The 16,282-nt window shown below is 48.7% G+C and overlaps 1 long non-coding RNA gene across 1 annotated transcript; it reads left to right on the forward strand.

Moving 5' to 3' along the window:
* The first annotated feature begins 9,176 nt into the window (after positions 1–9,176).
* On the forward strand, positions 9,177–12,182 carry LOC115656317. Its single transcript, XR_004001626.1, has 3 exons — positions 9,177–9,466; positions 10,970–11,083; positions 11,765–12,182. It is a non-coding gene; the product is annotated as an uncharacterized LOC115656317 (long non-coding RNA).
* Positions 12,183–16,282: the final 4,100 nt, after the last annotated feature.

Consider the following 16,282-nt stretch of genomic DNA (forward strand, 5'->3'; position numbering starts at 1 on the left):
TTTGCAAATAAAGAAAAACAATTAAAAAGACTAAACCGCATTTCTACCTGCACTTACTACTTGAATAGAAAATTAGAGCCTGTAGTACGTCCGGTTACTCTCAGATCCCAGAGAGAATAAAGCCAAACCCAAAAACACAAACAAAGGCTTCCCTCCACCGAGATTTGAAAGTAACTTGTCTTCTGATTGGTCCCTTTGTCAGGTGTTTGGTTCCCTGTTTGTTAACCCTTTACAGGTAAAAGAGACTTTAACCCTTAACTATCTGTTTATGACAAACTGGCTCCTTTCTAGCACTTGCAGCAGAAAGGCCAGAAGATAATCGGATGGGCCTGGAGACTGAGCTACTGTTCCATGCCTTGAGGTGGTCTTAGGGTTGATGCAGTTGCGGCACTGTTATGCCATGCGGTACCTGTTCTGTGGAGAACTAAATTTGCCAGGTCTGTCAGCTAGGCATCTGTCACTGAAATTCACACCAAAAATTAAACATAAAACCCAGAATCCAGCCTGAGACTCCCCCAAATGATGAGATGAGAATGCCTTTAAAAACTTGCATGTTAGCGTGCTCCATTGAAAGTAAACCATGGGTGTAGGACAAACTGGCAGGTTAAGGATGTAGAGTCTATAATATATTAATCCCGTAATGCACTGAATATTAGGGTCCTCTGTGTTCTTGCACTCTTAGCCTTAGTAACACAGCGAGGCCATGAAGCAGACCATGTCGTGGGAAACATGTACACAGCTGCAAGGGAAGGGTGGTGGCTCTGCATGATGTCTGTTGTTCACAAATGTTGGAGATGAGCTTTGGAGGAGGAATAGCAATTAATGGAAGGAGGTAAAGAGTTTCTTTCCTTTTCCAAGGTTAGTGTTTGATTCCAAACTCCAGATCAGGTGGATCTGCTTTGGAGCAGATACCACTCCATTAAGATGGCCCCCAAGCACTAGAGAGATGTCTGTCCTGACCAAGCCATGGGTGCAATAAGCTTGAGGCTGGCAACAGTCATGCCTCCCCACATTTCACCTTTAAAACTGGCAGCCACAGGCTCTGGACCTAGTTCCCACAGGGAGAACAGCCCATACCCAGAAGGGGAAAATGTTCTTCTGATTTCTTCTTGTTATGATGATGATGATTATCTCTTGGTGTCCTCGCCAGGAAAGAACATTCTTCTTCCTGGTGCTAGTATTCCCAGCTCTTGGCTTAGAGGGGTACGTGAGCCAACAGGACAGTCATTTATTTCTCTGAGAGTCTATTTGTACTGTAATTAATACACGAAACACCCACCCTGGTTTCAAAGAGGTTTAATTAAAATGCTTTGGGCAAGATTGCAGGGTGAGCGAGAGGGGGTATGAGAGGGGGAGAAAGAAGAGATCACGCTCACACGTCCTCCCAGGTGACTGACCACTGGGGTTTTCCTGAGGCAATCCAATTTGCATCTCAATGCAAATCAGTGAAGGGAATGGAACATTTCTTAATTTTGTGGGACCTTTTTTTTTCTTTAGAAACTGAATCAAAAACTTGAATTGATTCAGCTCCCTCCTCCTCCTCTTCCTCCTCTTCTCCTGCTGCTGCCAAGCAGAAGATTATGAACTAATGTGGGGCTCAGATCCTGCCAACCAGAATTTGGGAGAGCTCCACAGGTTGTTTGTGTCCTAATGAGAAGTCATGAATAGAAAGCTCAAGACCAAACATATATCTAAAATACCCTGTCTTGGTCCTAATGAGCAGACGCTGTGGACACCTTGATTTGTTTTCAAATTTATACAAATGCACCGATTGTTACATCTTCCCAACCAGACTCCCAGTCGCCATGACGCATACTAGCCACCTGTCCCATCTTCCCCTCTGGCCACAGGTGACCTTCCATAAGATTTCTCATGCTTGCAAGTTCCATAGTGTGATTTTTCACTGCCTTTAATTTACTCCTGGGGGCATTCTGTGCCCAAAAATTAAAAATTATGAGCACAATATTTTAAAATTCTGCAAAATTCTGCAAGTTTTATTTGTCAGTAAATAAATGCAGAAGCTCCAGCATGGCAATGAGGAGCACAGGCCACTGGCTTGCTGAAGGTGGGAGATCACCCTGCAGCCCCCACACCCCCAGGACACAGATTCAGTGGTGAGCCCTACCCTGACACAGCACAAGGTCTGGGCCTGCCCCACAATCACCCTGGGGCCCTTCCCCTCTGTGCCAGGTACACCAGGTGTGGGGCAGGCAGGCTCAACCAGGCAGGATCCAAGTGTGAAGGGGCTGTGTAGGGGGGATCCAGGTGTGGGTTGAGAGGATTCTGTGTGGGACAATCTGGGTGAGGAAGCTTAGTAGGGAATGTAGGTGTGGGGGGATCTCAATGCACAGAGGCTCGTTGAGGGGGTTCCAGGTGCAGGGACAATGGGACTCTGCAGGGGCTTCCAGGTGAAGGTGGTTGGGGCTCAGTGGAGGGGTCTGAGTGTGGGGTTCTGGGAGCGTGGGGCTTGGTGAGGGCGGTCTGGGTGCAGGTAGTTGGGGGTCAGTGGTGTGGTATGGGGGTCTGGATGTGGGGGCTTAGAGTGGTGCAGGGGGTGGAGCATCATGGTGGGAGTTTGAGTGCAGGGAGCTCAGTGGGGGTCTGGAGGAAGAGGTTCCAGATGTAGGGGGGCTCCAGATACAGAGGTTGAGGTTCAGTGGGGTGGAGTTCAGATATGGAGGGCTAGAGGGGTTCTGGATGTACCTGGTGAGGCTTGGCAGGGGTATCTGGGTATGGGAGGTCTGGATGAGTGGGGGTTGGGTGGATGGGGGAGCAGCTCCCCATACAGTGACCCCTCTTCCCACAGTTGAGGAGTGACGGGGGAAGGAAGCAGGGTAGGATGCTGAGCTTCCTGCAGCTGGGAGAGGTTTCTGGGTTCAGACACTGCCCCAGTTACTCCTTATTGGGGAAGAGGAAGTCCTGTCTTCCCCTGCCTCCAGCCCCACCGGGACTAGCAGCTGATCCCAGCTCAGGGTAGGAACCCCTGGCTGATGATTTCTCTCTCCACTGGCTGTACCTGTCCACCAGCTGCTCTGGGTGCCTGAAACAATGTACCTGTGCATCTAGTGAATGATGTGTGACTGCTCTTGCAGATTCCCTTTGCTTCCCTGTCAGAAAGTCACTTTTCTGCAGGAAAGCAAAGAAGTCTCCAGGGGACATGAATTCTAAGCATGTGCAGTGGTGCAGAATTCCCCCAGGAGTAATTAATTTAATGTATGGGGCAACTATACGGGGGCAGTGCAGAAGTGTTGTTGTGTGTTAGCTCGTAGATGGGAACGTGGTGTGATGAATCCATGACTACATACATAGACACACCATGCTCACCAGCTAAAGCTAAATCATACATATGCAGAATGTGGAATACATTGTCTGCTCTCAATGTAACCAAGCTTCTAAATGAGCTAAAGGAGACTGATGAGGAGTTATCACTAACAAGGATGGGAGCTTTTTGAGAGGATGCCATAAACTCTAATCCAAGTAGTTTGGCTATGCGTAAGCATGGGAACTTTGCTCCTCTATAGTACTGTCAATCCCCAGTGGATAAAATCATGAGATGGGTTTTAAAATGATATTTTAAAAAAAATGAGTTTCTTTTCTTTGCCTTTTGGTTTCTGAGCCTTTCGGGTGCATTCAGGTCATGTTTTCAAATTTTTCTCTGGAACCAAGAGGGCTAGAAATTTTACTTTATATATATATAGATAGATATAAAACTAAGATTCTCCCAAAATCACAGAACTCAAGGAGCTGGGGCTTTATGAAAAATACCATATATTGCAAGACACTCAATGAAATCATGGGCATTGGAAACACTGAAGTAGCCTCTGAACTTTTGCACATTTATGAGACAGGACCCAAGTAGTCTTTCCATCATTTCTCGCTTCCCTGTGTTGCTATGGAGAAAAGGAAGGGGAAGGGGCTAATTCATGCCAATAGAGGCTAGTCTTGGCAGGGAAAATGTAAAGGACATTAAATAGCAACCCTGAATGAAAAAGCAAGGCACCTTCTCCATTAACTGTGCCAGTAGAAGGCACCAGCCCAGGAGCATGCTGAAGCTCCGAACCTTTAACTCTGATGACTGGGGAGATTTATGAGCAATAAACCCAAATAAACATGCCTCCTTTGGAGGAGTGTAGTGAAGATTAATGGGACGGATCCTCAGCTGGTGTAAATCAGGTAGCTCCACTGACATCAACCCAGGTACTAGAGCAATGGAAAGTGGCTTTTTGAATGAAATGAAGGTTTTCCTGGGAGAAAGTTTGTTTCACTGAAAAGTTTTCATTTTTTTGACAAAAGCAAAAAACAAAAGCTGAAAGTGGCTCTTTAGTTTGTTTCAGAGTAGCCGCCGTGTTAGTCTGTATCCGCAAAAAGAACAAGAGTACTTGTGGCACCTTAGAGACTAACAAATCTATTTCAGCATGAGCTTTCGTGAGCTATAGCTCACTTCTTCAGATGCACAGAATGGAACACACAGACAGGAGATATTTATACATACAGAGAACATGAAAAGATGGAAGTACGCATACCAACAGGAAGAGTCTAATCAATTGAGATGAGCTATCATCAGCAGGAGGAAAAAAAAAACTTTTGAAGTGATAATTAGGATGACCCATAGAAGGTGTGAGGAGAACTTAACATAGGGAAATAGATTCAATTAGTGTAATGACCCAGCCATTCCCGGTCTCTGTTAAGGCCTGAGTTAATTGTGTCTAATTTGCATATTAATTCGAGTTCAGCAGTCTCTCTTTGGAGTCTGGATCCCTCACTCTCACAGATCCTGGGAGACAGGCCAGTCCTCGCTTATAGACAGCCTCCCAACCTGAAACAAATACTCACCAGCAGCCGCACACCATACAATATAAACACTAACCCAGGAACTTATCCTTGCAACAAAGCCCGATGCCAGCTCTGTCCACATATCGATTCAAGTGACACCATCATAGGACCTAATCACATCAGCCATGCCATCAGGGGCTCGTTCACCTGCACATCTACCAACGTGATATATGCCACCATGTGCCAGCAATGCCCCTCTGCCATGTACATTGGCCAAACCAGACAATCTCTTCGCAAAAGAATAAATGGACACAAATCTGACATCAGGAATCATAACATTCAAAAACCAGCGGGAAAACACTCTAACCACTCAATGACAGACTTGAAGGTGGCAGTTTTGCAACAAAAAAACTTCAAAAACAGACTCCAAAGAGAGACTGCTGAACTCGAATTAATATGCAAATTAGATACAATTAACTCAGGCCTTAACAAAGACCGGGAATGGCTGGGTCATTACACTAATTGAATCTATTTCCCTATGTTAAGTTCTCCTCACACCTTCTATGGGTCATCTTAATTATCACTTCAAAAGTTATTTTCCCCCTGCTGACGATAGCTCATCTCAATTAATTAGACTCTTCCTGTTGGTGTGCATACTTCCATCTTTTCATGTTCTCTGTATGTATAAATATCTCCTGTCTGTGTGTTCCATTCTGTGCATCTGAAGAAGTGAGCTGTAGCTCACGAAAGCTCATGCTGAAATAGATTTGTTAGTCTCTAAGGTGCCACAAGTACTCTTGTTCTTTAGTTTGTGTTTCTCCCTTTCTTTCCCGTCCGTTCCCTTTTTCCCTCTTCTCAGTGGTAGTACTTTCGGTTTTCAGTTTTTTATCCAAAGCATGACTTTTCTGTTGGCAGAAAATCAGAGATTTTTTTCCCCAAAGAGGGGGAGGGAGAGAGAGAGAGAGAGAGAGAGAATGAGATCTTTCCACCCTGTCCCATTAGCTACACTTGTTCTCACCAGTTGAGGATCTGGCCCCATGTCTGCAGAGAGCAGAGCCGTAAGAAGGAATTTTTGCACCCAAGGCAAGGGCCGGCTCCAGGCTCTTCGGCGACAATTCAGCGGCGGGTCCCTGAGTCCCTCTCAGAGGAAAGGACCTACTGCTGAATTGCCACCGAAGAAGCAGCGGTGATAGAGCTGCGGCCAAAGCGCCGCCGATTGCGCCTTTTTTTTCCCTCCGCCCCGCTTGGGTGGTAGAGCTGTGCCCCTCAGCTTTGCGCGCCCAAGACAAGTGCCTCACTCGTCTCGCCCTTGTTATAGCACGGGCAGAGAGCTTGGAAGGAGGTCAGTGTTAGATATGAAAGTGTGATTGTTCTACTTCCAGCTGCCACCCCTAACTACACAATGTCATAAACAGAAAAGAAAAGTTAATAGCACAGAAGTACTTTATATCTCTTTGACTGTAAAGGGTTAACAAGTTCAGTGAGCCTGGCTGTCACCTGACCCGAGGACCAATCAGAGGACAGGATACTTTCAAATCTTGAGGGAGGGAAGTTTTTGTGCTGTGCTGTTAGTTTTGGTGATTGTTCACTCTGGGGGCTCAGAGGGACCAGACGTGCAACCAGGTTTCTCTCCAATCTCTCCAATACAGGCTCTTATAAGTTCAGACTAGTAAATACTAGGTAGATAAAGCGAGTTAGGCTTATGGTTGTTTTCCTTATTTGCAAATGTGTATTTGGTTGGAAGAAGTTCAAATGTGTATTTGGCTGAAAGGAGTTCAAATTGGTATTTTGCTGAAAAGATTTAAATTTGTACCTGTATACTTAGGCTGGGAGGGTGTTCCCAGTGGCTATAGCTGAAAGACCCTGTACCTATTCCATTTTTTTAAAATTTACAAAGATAATTTTTACTGTTTTTTCTTTCTTTAATTAAAAGCTTTTCTTGTTTAAGAACCTAACTGTTTTTCTTATTCTGGTGAGACCCCAGGGGACTGGGTCTGGATTCACCAGGGAATTGGTGGGGAGAAAGGAGGGAAGAGGGAAAGACAGGCTAAATTCTCTCTGTGCCAGGATTACTTTCTCTCAGGAAGAGTCTGGGAGGGGGAAAGAGAAGGAGGGAGGAAGGTGAATTGTCCTCTCTGTTTTGTGATTCAAAGAGTTTGAATCACACAGTGATCTTCCAGGGTAACCCAGGGAGGGGAAGCCTGGGAGAGGCAACAGTGAGGGAAAGGGTTTACTTTCCTTGTGTTGAGATCCAGAGGGTCTGGGTCTTGGGGGGTCCCCGGGCAAGGTTTGGGGGGGACCAGAGTGTACCAGGCACTGGAATTCCTGGTTGGTGGCAGCGCTACAGGTTCTAAGCTGGTGATTGAGCTTAGAGGAATTCATGCTGGTACCCCATCTTTTGGACGCTAAGGTTCAGAGTGGGGAATTGTACCATGACACACAATAACGACATTCAGCAGCACAATGGTCAGCAGGCCCCTTGTTCCCCAGAAAGACCCCCCCCTAAAGTGCCTGCCATCTCCATGTCCTAAATTATGATCATGGGACCCAGGCAGCTGACACTCAGTCCGAGAGCTCCAGAAGAGGCAAAGTGGAATCCCAGCACATAAAACAAGTGCTGTACGTGTTCCAGCCCTGCCAGCCCCAAAAACTCCTCACCCCCACCCCATTCATGTGTTTCAAGTCTGCCCGGTAACGGTTAAACCGCCTCTCTTTCCCTCCACCATCCAATCAGCTTGCAGCCAGCACCCCGTGCCTTTGTGTCCCAAGATGTATAATACAAGCAGCTCTGGCTGAGCCTGGTGATCAAGTTGCATGGAACAACATGTTTTTCTCCAGCTTTGCTTGTTTTCTTCAGCGAGGGGGAGGGAGGGGGCTGTGTGAAGTTGGAAGCAGCCCACATGTCCCCCCGCCAGCTAGCTTCAGTCAGCTATTCTTTTGAGTTCTAACAGAAACCTCCCAATCTCCTTTTGAAATCAAGCAGGGCCCGCAGCCAGATCTGTGTTCCCTGTTTATGAATTGACTCAGCAAAAGCCAGGGCCAGCAAGGGGGGAGCAGGGAGGAGAGATTGAAAGAGGAAGGCAGGGACTGGCTCTCACCAGTTCTGAGTCTGACCAGATCTTTAAGACTTTCCTGCCTGCTGTTGTCCCCTTCCCGACTTTGCTGAGCTGTCATTCTCCCGTCCCCAGCCTGGCACCCGCAGTAGAAACTGCTACTCCCACAGTAAACATCCTGGCATATAAACACACACAGGGCCAGCTCCTCAGCTGCTGTAAATCAACAGACTTAATCAAAGCTAAAGAGATTTACACCCACTGAGGATCTGGCCTGGAAGCATATCATAGAAGTGTAGGACTGGAAGGGATCTCGAAAGATTATGTAGTCCAGACCCTTGCACCCAAGGCACTAATAACTAAACCATTCCTGACACAGGTGTTTGTTCTTTAAAACCTCCAGCGATGGAGATTCCACAGCATCTCTAGGCAATTTATTCCAGAGCTTAACTATCCTGGCAGTTGGGAAGTTTCTCCTACTGTCCAGCCTAAACCTCCCTTGCTGCAATTTAAATCCATTGCTTCTTGTCCTATCCTCAGAGGTGAAGGACAACAATTTTTCACCCTCCTCCTTGTAACAACCTGTTACGTACTTGAACGCTGTTACCATGTCTGTAGAGCCAGGATCAGATATTAAGGTACAGTTCTGCCTTCTCCACTTCCAAGTCCCATGGCAAGTGACTGACAACCAGAATAAGAAGTGGGGGCCAGATCCTGAGCTGGCTTGAACTGGTAATGCTCCACTGACTTCATAGGAGTTCTGCTGGCTTTCACCAGCTCAGAATCTAGCCCCAGATATTAAGGTGCAGGTCTGGGTTCTTGTGGAGGATGAATAATAATCAGGTGTTATAAGATACAGGCCTTTTGCAGGGAATGTGAACCTATAAGTACTGAATGTGCATCCAGACCTGAGTCTTGCCCACCCACACCCTGCCAGGAACTAAGAGCTGGATATTTGGGAGCTGTGGCTGTCACTGATTTGGAAATTTCCACTGAAGTCCAAGAATTGTATTTGCTGAGATGAGGAATTAATTGGGACTGGGAGAGCCCATAAGCAACAATTTTAGTGTGTGATTGGGTTTTTCCTTCTTCTTTACTTTGGCAAGCGTAGCAGAGGGAAATATTTCTTGGATGTCAGAGAGCAGATTTTGTGTCTCTTATTTCCAGGCTAGCCAGCGGGTATGTGATCTGTGTACAGGCCCTGGTGTCCTAGCTATGTGTTGATTTATGCCCCCACACCCGCCCTGTTCCCTCTGGGAGTTTGAAACAGGCTGTGCCCCTTGCTGTTGTGATGGGTTATTTAGGGCCAGCGTTAGGCAACTCCCATTACTTACGTTTGCAGGAGGTCCTGGCTAACTCCACTAAGGTTGCCGCTCATTCGGGAATTCACAGGATGTCCTGATTTCTGTGGGTCTCTCCCAGTGGGCAGTTAAGTCGCCCAAATCATTTTGGATGCCATATTTCATCAGCATGATGTAACGGTGTTGGGTCAAGGCCTGGAGATACAAACATCATAGTTATTCTAGGAACAGGTTGGATTTAGGGACCGAAAGCTAACCTAAGTGGGGGGACACCAAAACCCTCCTTCCCTCCTGCGGCTGTTGCAGCTCTTGATCCAGGCTGAGGAGGATGCAAAGCAGGTAGGTCCATTCCTGGATGATGCCCCAGGAGCCTTGCACCCTTGTCATAAACAGATAGCTAAGGGTTAATGTTCTTTTACCTGGAAAGGAGTAACCTGAAACACCTGACCAGAGGACCAATCAGGAAACAAGACTTTTTCAAATCTGGGTGGAGGGAAGTTTGGGTGTGAGTTCCTTGTTCTTTGTCTTCTGCCTGTACTCTCTCGGCTATGAGAGGATTTTTCTGCCTCCTGCTTTTCTAATCTTCTGTTTCCAGGTTGTAAGTACAAAGATAGGAAGACCATAGGTTTGTTTTTTTTGTATTTACATGTGTGTAGTTGCTGGAATGTGTTAAATTGTATTCTTTGTGGATAAGGCTGTTTATTCATATTTCTTTTAAGCAATTGACCCTGTATTTGTCACCTTAATACAGAGAGACCATTTTTAGGTATTTTTCTTTTTTTTTACATAAAGCTTTCTTTTTAAGACCTGTTGGAGTTTTTCTTTAGTGGGGAACTCCAGGGAATTGAGTCTATAGCTCACCAGGGAATTGGTGGGAGGAAGAAGTCAGGGGGAAATCTCTGTGTGTTAGATTTACTAGCTTGACTTTGCATTCCCTCTGGGTGAAGGGGGGGGTGGGGGGGAGCTTGGCTCTCTCTCTTGGTACCTATTTCCAGGACTGGAAATAAGGAGGGTGAAATCCCTCTGTTTAGATTCACGGAGCTTGCTTCTGTGTATCTCTCCAGGAACCCAGGGAGGGTCCACCTGGAGGGGAGGAGGGGGAAGGGAGATGGTTTATTCCACTTTGTTGTAAGACTCAAGGAATTTGGGTCTTTGGGGTCCCCAGGGAAGGTTTTTGGGGGGACCAGAGTGCCCCAAAACACTCTAATTTTTTGGGTGGTGGCAGCTTTACCAGGTCCAAGCTGGTAACTAAGCTTGGAGGTTTTCATGCTAACACCCATATTTTGGACGCTAAGGTCCAAATCTGGGAATTATGTTATGACAAGGTCCATTCCTGGATGATGCCCCAGGAGCCTTGCACCCTCCAGATGACATCAACCCCACTGAGGTAGTAACTCCTGCATACTGTGGAACAGCTAACAGGAAACCGATAGACGCATTGTGTGCTGCACACGGGAAAGGGCTGGGGGAGTTTTGTAGGGGCTGCATGTGGAGTGCAGAGGTGATGGGAAACCACAGTATTGCTGTGTGACTGATGTTGGGAATGCATGAGCAGTTCGATAGGCTGTCCTCTGCCATCTTCTCTGGCTGCAGGTGGATGGATAGGGAAGGGATGTACTTGTGTCTGATATCTAGCTATTCTCTTTTTACTAGTGAGTGGCTGACAATTGCTACATCTCTTTGTCAGCTGCAATATTGTGCCCTAGCAACAATGTTTCCTCTCCAGCTGTTCTTAGAAGTCAGTATCCATAGGTCTGCTTTCCAGTCAGTAAAGCTAGGGTGCTTCCTGCTGCAATGCTCTTCCTTCTGTTGGTGCTTGTCTCTCTGCTTTTATCCCAGCAGTACCTGTTCAGATGAGCCCGCTGCTGGGAGATCCCACTCTGATATTAAGTAAGAGCTGTGCATGGATTTCGTTTTCATGAGAGTGACACACCAACAGGACTGGCACCAGTCAGGGTAAGTGCAGAACCCAGGCAGGCTCTGGTCACACATCTCTTCCCCTGTCTCTGAAACACCCCTGCCAGTCCAGTCCTGGGTTCCCTCCCACACAGATGTTTTTTAATCTGAATCCTAACCTGCAGAATGCTCTTGTTATGCCAATTCTAGGTTTCTGTGCAGATCTGCAAAAATGGGCCTGGGTGTGTGACCATGCTAGGAGAGCCCCTGGCAGGTTTTCCATCAGACCCCAGATGGTACGTGCTGCAATGGAGCAGGGTGGAAGTTCAGTTAGCTGAGTAGATGTGCTCCTTAAAGTTGCCCGTGCTGGGCCCAAACCTGCGCCCACAGAGGTCAATGGGAGTTTGTTCTTGACTTAGACAGGAGCAGGAGCAGGCCCATGGAGCACAAGATATTAACTAATTAAAGGCTCCTTGACAATCCAGGATGCAAGTGTCCTCTCCTAAAATATTTCTCGCCTCCCTCTGCTGCCGATGTAGCCTTACAGATGTGCACCCTTGTGTTAAAGTGCCCTGTGTGATCTGTGCCTGTCACTTGAGCAGCACACCCCCAGCACCTGGCACAGCCAGCTAGTGTTATATAAACTGTTTGTGTAGTGCGAGGCAATGAAATGGCCCGGAGGGATGAATTCGTTCAGTATATTCTGTGTCAGCATTTCTGATACTTCTCTGTCCTGCACAGGTCACATATGTTGGAACATGTTTTGCCCTGGCTTTCTCTGCAAACAGGAAATAACAGTTCTGCTGCAGCCCTGTGGTATGAAAGCTCATTACCAGGAAGAACTTCAGTGCAGTTAACATCTCGTCATACACTTCTCTCGTCAGGATGGTGGGCCTTGGTCAGCGTTTCCCTGGAGCGAGCAGGTTTCTCAAAGCTGCGCTTAGTGACAGGGTGAATACAACCTTTGCCAGCGCTCATTTTTTGATACTTGTGAGCTGTTTTCTCCTGGGTCCTGCCAATTCTGGTTCTTTTCCCCATGTTCCACTAAGTTCTCCCTGTATCCCCCTACACTGGAGGGAACATTGGCTCCTCCCCATCCCCTCCAGAGCCCCGAGGATACACCGGGGTGAAAGTAACTTAAAGGACTTACTGCTACGCCGGAGTCCTGAGCGGGACGTGGCCTCAACCGGAAGAGGTGGGGCCTTTCAAGATTTAAAGGCCCTGGGGCACCGGCTGTGGCTGGAAGCCCCATGGCCTTTAAATCACCCCAGAGCTCCCAGTTGCAGAGGCGGCTGGGAGCCCCAGGGCTCAGGGGCAAATTAAAGGGCCTAGGGCTCCAACCACTGCGGAGCTGTGGGCCTTTTAAATCACCACGGGAGCCCTGCCGCTGCTACCGCAGGATGGCAGGGCTCGGGCTAGGGCTGGGGTAGCAGCAGCAGAACTCAGGCGGGGATTTAAAGGGCGGGGAGCCTCAGGCCCTTTAAATCCCCGCTGGAGCCTGGCTGCTGCTGGGGTAGCGGCAGCAGGGCTCCAGCGGCGATTTAAAGGACCAGAGCTCCAGGACCTTTAAATCCCCGCCTGAGCCCAGCTGCTGGAGCTCCGGCGGTGATTTAAAGGGCCCACGGTGCCCTGCAGCAGCTGGAGCCCTGGGCCCTTTAAATCACCACTGGAGAAGCTGGTCCAGTCCAGCATGGCGTACCAGCTCTTGCTAGGACGCTGGACCAGACCATACCGACTTATTTTCACCTCTGGGATACACACACACACACCATTCTAAAACACATTTCTACACAAACACACACACATACACACTTCCCCCATCCTAGAGCTCCCTCCTATTGTTCCTCATTCTTCAGCCACAAACATTACTTTCTTTGGAACCCCTGCTCTCCTGAATCAGCCAGAAGAGGGTGCTGTGAAACAATGAGAAGCACTCCCTCCACCTATGGACTGAACCCACTGCCTGCACTTATCTCCCACCCACTGGCCAGGATCCAGAAGGGAACATGAGATAGGGATAGGGACTGGGAATTCAATTGGCATTTCCTGTACAGACACTGAGACCACCATCAAAGCTGACCCAGCAATTTCACCATTAAAACTGCTGTCCCGCTCCTGCTGCCTCTCTAGCCTGTTTATGCAGTGCCGGTTGACATTGTGCAAATGAGTATGACTGAGGCGTGTCAGTGAGTGCTGGTGCAATAGTGAGATCTCACCTGAGCCCAATTAACAGGAGAGAAAAGCAAGCTCAGGCTGGCTTTTGATAACAGCAAAGCAAAACAGCAGCAGTGAAAACCCCCAGCTGCTGAATCCCAGAAGCCTCTGGCCTTGGATTCTGATCTGATGCTGATGGCAGCCTCCAAGTCCCATTCTTGCCTTTGTACTGGGCTCCTGTTCTAATTGACTGTTTTCCTGGCGTGGTGTATAGCATTTGTCTTGGTAACTCTACGCTGCCTTCAAAGGGAAAAGGAAAGAAAGAGCTGGAATTGCCACTATCGAGGAAACCACAGCAATAAATAACAATTCCTGTCCGTCACAACAGTAGGATGGGTCAAGAGTGCTGGCCTGTCTTACCATTTTCCAGTGTAGACTGGGCCAGACACTGCGATTCTTTTCAAGTTGCTGAACATTCCCCCTTGGCTGGGTGAGTGGATCCATCAGCGGGAGTCCAGGGGGCAGAATCACACCAGCCATTCGGTATGAGGATTACACAATATGCCTGTGCATTGGCCCAGCAGGCTGTTGCTGGCTGTTTCATCAATGAAGTTAAATTCTTCGCTATCCGTGTGCCAAATGAACCTCGTGTGCAGCTTTAGGTATAAATTATAGAATCATAGCACTGGAAGGGACCTTGAGAGGTCATGAAGCCTAGTGGTGGATCGCTGAAATGGGCCAGGGCGTGTGGGAGAAGCCCAGATGTTGTAGGTATGTGTGTGGGGAGCATGTCAGAAGGCTAGTGCTGTGTCATTGGGGTAGGGCCCACTCTGTCACTGACTCCCATGGGCAAGGCACTTAGGCTGAGATTTTCAGTGCTTTTTTATATAAGCCCAGGTCCTGTTCCAGCCTACTGGATGATCAAAGGAGAGTCCCTTTTGCTCCTATAATCCACTGCCTGGGCTGTCTCCTTCCACCCGACCAGGGCCTCTCCCTGCCTGAGGTGGCCACAGAACAAGCCCCCCTGTACAGACTACGGCATTCACTCAGCCTACCTAAAACAGTAAGAAATCTGGGGACTCTGAAAGCTCTGAACCAGCTCAGACATGATATTGCTAAGGCCAGGTTTACACTATAGACTTATATTGGTATAACTGTGTCAATCGGGTGTGAAAAATCCACCTATGCCCTGTGTGACATAGTTATAGCCACCTAAGCCCCGGTGTAGACAGTGCTATGTTGGGGTGAGAGCTTTTCCCTTCAACATAACTACCCCTCTCGCGGAGGTGGGTTAATTACGCGGATGGGGGAAGCAGCGTTTTAAGTGTAGACCTGCCCTAACAGGGAGGCTGGATTTCCAGACATGCTGTGGCATGCAGCGTCCTATAGGCAAGGCACCTAAGGCTTAATTCTGATCTTACCCTTTAACATCAGTGTAACACCAGTATCTGTGATGGAGTTACTCCAGCTGTACGCAGTGGGAGGAGTGAGAGGACAATCAGGTCTAACATCCTTGACCCATTTCTCTTTTGCTGGCTATTGTCGGTCACTGCTCATGCTCTTTGCTTCTTGTAACCTAGGGGGTTCTCTTTGGCATCCGGTGCTGCAGGCCATGAGTGGAGAGCAGGGTCATGGAGAAGGTGATAGATCTAGGTCTGGAGAGAGACAGGAAAGAGAAATCAATAGGTTAAACTAGGAGGAGGTGGGGAGGGTGGCAGCTGAATGCAGAAATGGCTAGTGCTGAAGCTGTGGGTGGCAGGAGAGAGGCTGAGCCAAAAGGAAACCCATGAAAGGTTTACAAATGAAGATAAACTCTCCCCTTCCCAGCCCTCTGAGGAGAGCAGCCAGCAGGGAGCTGCAGCAAACTGGGTATCTACAGAGCCATGTGGACAATTCTTATTCTCAGCTGTTAGCCCAGTTCAGGGTCCGACAGGAAGAGTGGAACCCAGGTCTATTTCTGGGGCCAGAGGCCCTCTCCATATAAGAATAAGGTTTAGCAAAGGAGCAGTTCTATTTCTCTGAAAAGGCAGCACTGCCATGGCAACGGCACTGTTCCCTTCCCAGCACCAGCTTGCTGCTGGTTGAACTTTCTGGAGTGATCCAACATTTTTTCTGATGGTGTGATTGTGATTTAAAGGGGACAGCCACATTGCTCTGGGCCAGCTATTGCGCATCGAAAAGGGAGACCTTGGAGACCAAACCCAGCTGTGTTTATGGTAGGGTGCCCTACCTGTAAGGGTTAAATGGAATGATACTGGTAGCGACCGTAACCCTAACTCCAAGTACACTATCCCTAGGAAACCTAGCCCTAGGCGGGAGCCTTATCCATAGGAACCCGAACCGTAGGGAGGGGGAACCCTACTCATGGGAATCCTAACCTAGGCAGAGAGACCTACCCATGGGAAACCTAACCCTAGGGTGCAGAGCCAACCCCCTAGGAATGCTATCTCTAGCTCCAAGTACCCTACCGATAGGAACCCTAATGCTAGGATGGGAAGTTCTACCCATAGGAACCCTACCCCAAGGGCTTGGAACCCTGCCCATAGGAACCTTACCTTAGCTCCAAGTACTGTACCTGGGGCAGGGCTGGTGCAACCATTTAGGCGACGTAGGCGGTTGCCTAGGGCGCTGGGATTTGAGGGGTGCCATTTTCTTCGGCAGCAACCAGATCTTTGGCATCCCCGGTCGCCACTGGCATTTAGGCAGAGGGAGCTGGGGCAGGGGGGCACAGGGAGGGCTGCCTGGAGCAAGTGGGGGGGCGGCATGCAGGGGAACTCCCCGCCCCAGCTCACCCCAGCCCCGCCTTCTCCCCGAGCACGCCGTGGCTGCTTCACTTCTCCCGTCTCCCAGGCTTGCGGCGCCAATCAGCTTAGACGCCACAAGCCTGGGAGGTGGGAGAAGTGAAGCAGCGACGGTGTGCTTGGGGAGGAGGCGGAGCAGGGGTGAGCTGCTTCACTTATCCCGCCTCCCAGGCTTGTGGCGCCAATCAGCTTAGGTGCAGCAAGCCTGGGAGGCGGGAGAAGTGAAGCAGGCATGGCGAGCTTGAGGTGCTTGTGCTTGTGCGCGGAGCAGGAGTGAGCTGATGGGGGCGCCTGAGAGCAGAGG

The sequence above is a fragment of the Gopherus evgoodei genome, chromosome 8 (assembly GCF_007399415.2).
Source record: "Gopherus evgoodei ecotype Sinaloan lineage chromosome 8, rGopEvg1_v1.p, whole genome shotgun sequence".
In the NCBI taxonomy this organism is placed as follows: Eukaryota; Metazoa; Chordata; order Testudines; family Testudinidae; genus Gopherus; species Gopherus evgoodei.